The 7750-nt window shown below is 38.6% G+C and overlaps 1 pseudogene; it reads left to right on the top strand.

The window, feature by feature from the left end:
- The first annotated feature begins 671 nt into the window (after window positions 1-671).
- On the top strand, window positions 672-1512 carry LOC102860922 (annotated as a pseudogene).
- The last annotated feature ends 6238 nt before the right edge of the window (window positions 1513-7750 follow it).

Here is a 7750-nt window from a genome sequence, read left to right on the forward strand (position 1 = left end):
ATGTGCCACTGAGTTGGAATCCACCTATAACTGACCCTCCAGTGAGTTTTCAGGGCAGTAAATCACATGGGAGGAGATTACACATCCTTCTACTGCAGAGAAGCTGGTAGATTCTAATTACATGCCTGCAGATTGACAGCACAGCTCTTTACCATTAAGCTAAGAGTTTCTTACAGAACTCTGACAGAATTGCTGTAAGTGGAAAGTGAACTCAATGGCAATTGACTTAGTTTTGGTTTTTATTTGTACATGAGGAAATAAGAGAGGAGGAGAAGGGGCTGCAGAGGTAGAGAGTTATTCTTAGGAAAAATAGGTGGGAAAATATGATCTCTTGGTTAACACATTATTTCTATAGGACTTTGTGCAGACCTCCTCACATATACTTGGAAAGAATGGTATAACAAGAAGTTATTCCAATATCAACATACTCTGTCCTATAGGCTTTCTTAGATTAAATTAGTTTTGCATTAAGAAAGTGGCTTTTAAAAAAAAAAGAAAAGCAAAAAAAAAAAAAGAGAAAGAAAGTGGCTTTAAAAACTAACTAATATTAGCAACGGGAGGCTTTCAAACAACCCACCCTCCCCTCACCTTCTTTTGCTCTACAACCAGACTTGGGGTTCCAGGGCAAGGCCTCTCACGTTTCTGAAAATCAGGGACTCCGCCCAGCAGCCATGGCAGAATTGGGCCTAAATGACCATCATCAAAATGAAGTGACTGACTATATGCATTCAAAAAGAGGCCTGAGACTCAAAATGGTAGATTCTTGCTTCCAAGATCTCAAAGAGAGCAGGCTGGTGGAGGAGACCTTCACCATCGATGAGGTCTCTGGGGTCCTGAGCGGACTGCAGGCCAGGGCCCACAGCGAGGTGGAGTCTGAGCTCATCAGCACCACCTACACCGACGTGCTGCTCCTGCAGCAACTTTTTGCACAAGCCCAGAAGTGGTACCTTAAGCTACAGATGGACATCTCTGAACTTTAAAACAGAATTATTAGAGCAAGTTGCAGAGTTTGAAAAAGCATAATCCTTATCTTCCAACAAAAAACCTGTCCTAGATGGCATCAAGCCGAAACTTGCTCCTCTTAACGAAGGAGGGACATCTGAACTCCTAAACAAGGAAATATCAAGGCTTCAAGAAGAGAATGAAAAATTGAAGTCACAGCTGAAGACCAAGAGCATTTCAAGATTTGCAGCTTAATCAGGGAATCAAGAAGATTATATATAACCCCAAGACGTGAGTGAGTTGGAAAACACAGTCGCAGCTTTGAAGAATGAGTTTCAGACGACCCTTGATGACCAGACGGAAAACCAGAAGTCCCCGGAGGAGAACCTGGCCACAGCCAAGCATGACCTACTCTGTGTTCAAGAGCAGCTGGGCTTGGCTGAAAAGGAATTAGAAAAGAAATTCCAACAAACAGCTGCTTATCCAAACATGGAAGAGAGTCTTACCAAGAAGAAAGAGCAGATCAAGGAGCTAAGGAAAAGACTGGCAAAATATGAACCTGAAGATTAAAATCTGGTGACGAATCATCTGGAAGCTGCCATAGGCTTAGTGTATGAGTTGCATTTCCCCTCAGATGTGTGCTTTGAAACATTTTGTCCTGTCCCATCCCCTTTATTTTTCTAATACTTAGGCTTTGCTATTAAAACCTCCCCAAAAAGTCCCTATTTTCAACTGCCTAATGGAGACGAGATACAGATCCCCTGATTCTGGCTGGCCATCCCCGCGCCTCTCTGCCAAGGGCTCCAGGGTCTTTATTCAAACACAATGACCATTCTTTTCAGTAAAGAAGAGAATTTTTAAATTTATTATTATTTTTTTTGTAGTGAGAAGGGTCTTAAGTAACCCTTTAGATTAATATAAAGGGTTGAGCTTTTTAATAAATGTTAAAGAAACCAGAAATTAATGTTTATACTTATGCATTCCCCAGGGTAAAAGTAGTTATTATAAAGGTAGTTATGACAAATAAACATTTTTTCTTTAAAAACAAAAACAAAAAACTAACTGGTGTAAGAACATTTATAGTACCTACCTCATTGTAAACTGTAACTCTGTTACTCAAACATTCTCATTCTCATTGCTGTGGAGGTGGCACTGACCCCGGGTTATCCACTCATCTATCTCCTTTGGAGTCACTAGTGGATATGAAGGGCCAGAGAGGCATGGTCTTTCAGTTAGTAGCACAGCTTCCTGTGGATTACACACTAGAGCTCCTTATCCAAACATGAGATATGATAAACTTTTCCCTTTCTATTTCAGCTAATAAGCAAAGAAGGAATGACCTTTTTTTTTATTCATTGTTGCACATCCCCCTTTTCTCCCCCCACCCTGCAATGTACTCCTTGTTCCAGATTGCTGTCATACATATAATGCTTAATCATATATTCTTTCAGACAGTTAGTTCTTCCTCTCATCTGTTCCACTTCAGTGTTCATTATCTATCCACTCTTTTTCCATTCTCTCCCCAACACCCCCATGTCTGTTCTATTTTATAGCAGCAGTGTTATGCAGTATCTGTCTTTTTGTGATTGAAATAATTCACTCAGCATAATGTCTTTTAGGCTCCCCATGTTGTATAATGTTTTATAAGTTCACTATTTTTCAGTGCTATGTAATATTCCATTGTGCGAATATACTATAGTTTTTCTATCCATTCATTTGTTGATAGGCATTTGGGTTGTTCCCACCTCTCTGTTATAGTGAATAACACAGCAATAAACATGGATGTGCATGCATCTGTTTGAGTTGTGACTCTAGTTTCTTAAGGGTATATTCTCAGTGGTGGAATTGGTAGGTCAAATAATATTTCTATTTCCAACTTTTTGAGAAAGTGCCAGACTGCCTGCCATAGTGGCTGTACCATTTTACATTCCCACCAGCAGTGAATAAGAATTCCAATCTCTCCACAACCTTGCCAGAATTTGTTGTTTGCTGCCCTGTTGAATTCTGCTATTGTTGCTGTTTATTATGAGATATCTCATAATAGTTTTAGGAATGACCTTTAGAATAACAGAATTAAAATATCATCGTTTAGCAACATAATATGAATGCATATTGTCGTTATGTGTCATAGAGTTGCTTGTGACGCACAGTGACCCTATGTACAATAGCCCCGAAACCTGCTTTATCTTGTGCCAACTTTACTGTCTCTGACACACCTATCCTTATTACCGCAGTCACTGAATCAATCCATCTCATCGATGGTCCTCCTCTCTTTCTCTGTCCTGCCACCTTTCCAAATGCACAGATTTGTATATTAAGCACCGATGGCTTCTAAAGAAGGGAAAACAAACCAAGACTTCTGATAAAAACACATCATCCTCTAATTGGAAAAGAAAGAAAACAAGTTAGTTTGTAACCCATCGATTCTGACTCAGGGTGACCCCAATGTGTGTCAGAGCAGAACTGTGTGCTCTGGCGAGCTGTCACTGACTGATTTTTCAGAAGATTGCCAGGCTTTCCCTTTCTAAAGAAATTGAACCTAAATGTAACCAGGCTTCTCAGTCCAATTACCAATTTACAAGAAACATAGGGGAGAAAGATCAAGAATTAAATGAGACTAGACCACAAAACTAGCAAATTCAGGCAGTATAAAGCTCTATAGAACAAAGAATCTGGTTTAAGAGATGTTTGCTGTGCAGCATAATTAACTTAGTTAATGTAACTGAATCATACATGTAGAAACTGATGAAATGGCATATATTTTACTATGCACATATTTACAACATACACAGAAAAAGGAGGAAAAAATAAGAACTCTGTGGTTATGGCTAGAAGTAAAACTGGTAACAGTCAACTAATGGTAGGGAACCCTCATGGCAGAAAAGTTAAGTGCTCCACTGCTAACCAAATGTTTCTGGTTCAAACCCACCATCAGCTCCATGCGAGAAAGACCTGTCAATTTGCTTCTGTAAAGCCTATAATCTATGGGACAACTCTATTCTGTCATATACGGTTTCTAGGAATCATGTTGGGCCCACATGTGTAGGTGAGGCGGCGCTGGCTGCTCATGAAAAGGTTGGTGGTTCAAGTCTACCCAGGGACACTCAGAAAGACCTGGAAATTCAATTCCAAAAAATCAATCCCTGAAAACTTTGGAGTATATTTCTACTCTGACACAAAGGGGTCACCATGAGTCAGAGTCGACTTGATGGCAACTGATTTTAATATGCAGGTGAGCCAACATATTTGTAAACCGGTAGATGATTCCATTTCAGTCAACTATGTCATTAAAGAGAAAGACGAAGACCTATGTGACTAATTCATTGGCTTTGATAATTTATTACCTAGAAATAGCATTTTAATAATCTGTGAATATAGTTTTTAGAAACCAAATTAATAAAAGTATAACTTATATAGGGTTCAAAAAGAATTTTCAAGAGAGGAAGTACATGGGCATATGTAAAGAGTTACAACATTAAGGGGAGCTCTGGTGGCCTAGTGGCAAGAAGCTACAACTACAATCCCAGAGGTGCATGGTTCGAATCCACCAGATGCTCTGCCAGGGAAGGAAGGGCAATCTCCTCCTGCACCAGTCAGATCTGATTTGACGGTACACGCACACAAAAATAATAAAAAAAAAGAGTTACAACATTAAACAACTCAGCATTTGAGCCTTATCTGGATCCTTATTCAAACCCTTAAAAGCATTTTATGTTAGAGAGATTTAGTACTGCAAGGCAAGCACAATTAATATGCTCAGAGGTACCAAGATAGGTAAGATTCACTTGCTAGCCTCAGGCAAGAGAAACACAGTTCCACAAACAGAAGTAATTTGAGCTGAACAACAAAGGAGCTTGAGAATGTAGAGGCACAAGGCCAAGAGGAGGGATCTGGGGAGGGGTGCTGGAGGAGATGGAGGCAGTGCTCACACTGCTTCCTAGGTGGATCTGATTTCTCTACACAGAGATGGGTGAGATGAAAAGCACTGCCTGCTTAAAACAAAAACAAACAAACAAAACTGGTCCTAAACTTGGGTTAAAGGGTAATAATTGATGAGACAAGAAAAGTAAGCTAGAGTTTTTCGTGAAGAGGACTGAACATGGTATGGACTTTGATCAGGCATTTTTTCTTTTGGTAGCAGAGGTGGGCAAAGCAGTAATCTACTCTTGACAATGCTCCAGGCTTAACTTAAACCAAGGGAACTTTTTAGATTGAAGGAATCTGAGCCAGCAGGCAAGGAGAGTGCACTGAAAAAGCCAATGTGACAATGACAAGAACCACAAGTGGGAATTACAGAAATAGAAAGTGGCAGGAGAAACATCACAGTTTGTTGTTACATTAGGTGTATTGTTAGGCCACAGTGATCACTGATTCATAGTAAACCTACAACACACGGAAGATGCAAACCTTGCCCAATCCTGTGTAATCCTCACAATCTCCATCATACCCAAACTCAAATGACTGTTACAATCAATGTGTCAATCCACCTCACTGAAGGTCCTTCTCTTCTGATGACCCTCTACTTTTCCCACATCACAGTATGACAACTTTGACATTCACATCTTCTAATCTAGACTAGGCTGAGCTAACTATATAAGGTTGTGTAATGCTGATTATCATAATAATTAGTAAGAATTTTATTCAAATATTACATTTTACAAATAGGTGTTTTCTATGTCTTTCTACATATAATTGACATTTGTGGCTGAGTATAAGAAAGTGAGGAAGTGGTAATTAATAACGCTGTTTTGTTTTTTTTTTTAAAAATCAACAAAGCAACCACGCCCCCCAAAAGTGACAAGGTAGTTTATTGGCCTAGTTAGAAAGACCTGAGCTTATAAGACAGCTCTCAGACAAATGCTACTCTTAAAAAGAGAAAAATTCAGCCCAACTCAACACATTGTTCTCAAATACGAATCAACTGATAGCTAACCCTCCAGTGGGTTTTCAGAGTTGTAAGGCTCACATGAGGAAAATGCCCAATGTTCTCCCTTGGAGCAATGGGTGGATATGAACCAACTGCCTATGGGTCAGCAGTGCAACTCTTTACCACTGGGTCACGAGGGCTCCCTGAGAAATAAAGAGACTCACAAAACATGGGAGGGGGATGGGAGTGGAGAAAAGAAAAGGCAAGGGATGAAAAATCAAGGTAGCACACATTGAGAAAATAATTTTACAAAACTATATCCTCTAGAAAATAACACAAATTTCTCAAAATGCCACTTAAATTCTAAACACAGAATAAGAAGCCAGAAAAAAAAAATACTATAAATTCATTTTGAAAAATTCACAGCTATTTAAGAAAATGGTTGGTTTTTGTTTGGTGGTTTTTTTAAGTTCTCAGAAAGCCTTCAGATTCAATCAACAGAGACATCTTTACTATACATGAACAAATAAGATCTAAAAATGTAGAAAAAAATATTGGTAGGAGTTCTTGATTTTTGTTCTACTGATTTATTATTTATTTTACATACTTACTTGTATTTTGCTTTTATTTGCAAATGAAAGATTATAAATAGGTAATATTTCATTATATTTTAACTAACAAAGCTGCTGGATAAGATAAACACTCTCATAATCAACTCCTCAGGTAAAGCATGGATTTTTTAAATTCTGCAATTAGCACTTAATAAATCTGTTTTTAAAAGGCATCTATATCAATGATTTAGATCCTCCCAGAAGAGCTGTGGGTGAGCATTAACATTACTGGTAAGTATATTCATTTTCTCCTGAACACAAGAGCCTATTATTTGGTCCTTCTGAGGGCCCAACCCTTCTCACTATTTCTTAGTTGTTGGAATTGACGGGAAACCTCATAAGCAGTTCCTTACTTCACCTCTGCCTTGCATGTGGACTTCCGAGCTGTAAAACAACCCAGTGGTAGATGGAATTTGGCCCAGGACCTAAACATAATATATGACATAGTTGAGCCTCTACATCTTGTGGTTCCTTTTATACTATAATAGACAAAATGCTAGTCAATAAACCTTTTATTTTAAGAACTACCTTCCCTCTGCAACTTGATTTGTGCCACTGTTAGAGCCTCTACTTGGAATATGATTGCTTTTAATTTTTGACTCATGTACTTTTTTTTCTTTTTTTTACTCATATACTTTTAACTTGTTAGTTAAATTTGTGTCTTCTAGGCTGCAACACTTCCATGATACATCTTCAAGTATATGAACATGTATGGCTAAGCACAACTGATAACAGTGCATCTAAATTCCAAAATTAATCTCCACACTAGTCTACGTATCTCCTATTGCCAAAGGGGCCCTTTAGAGTAGTGAGAGAAGATCTTCACCCTGAAACCTACAGAGTCCCTTTTCAGCAGGAAGTAGCTAAGAGAATACGCCATCCCCTCTTCCTTATGAATCAGGGTGAAGTCTCTCTCAGGGAGGAGTGATAGGGAATGGCAAAGGACGCATTGACAAAGGAGATTAATCAGAAGTGGCTTTGACAAGCACTGTGGCAATGGGACAATTAAAACAGACTTTCAAGGGAGAAAAAAAAGAGGAACAAACTGGGGGGGAGGGTAGAGAAAATAGTGCAACAATAAATGAATGGAAATCCAAAATCTCTGTAAATGTTCATTAAAATTAATAAAATTTAATAAGAATTTTAAAAGTCATCTATAAACCCAAAAGTTACATACAGTTAGCATAAGTCACATGATAATTTTTCTGAAAGACCTTCTGCCCATAAGCAGTGGGAGAGCTTTTATGGGTAGGAAAGATTTTTAAAAATTGTAATGTGAGCCTTGCCACTCAACTTAAGGAACTCTATCACTATGAGAGAATTTCAATGG

This window comes from Elephantulus edwardii, unplaced genomic scaffold, assembly GCF_000299155.1.
Source record: "Elephantulus edwardii isolate Elephantulus edwardi_28Jun2011 unplaced genomic scaffold, EleEdw1.0 scaffold00071, whole genome shotgun sequence".
Taxonomy (NCBI): Eukaryota; Metazoa; Chordata; class Mammalia; order Macroscelidea; family Macroscelididae; genus Elephantulus; species Elephantulus edwardii.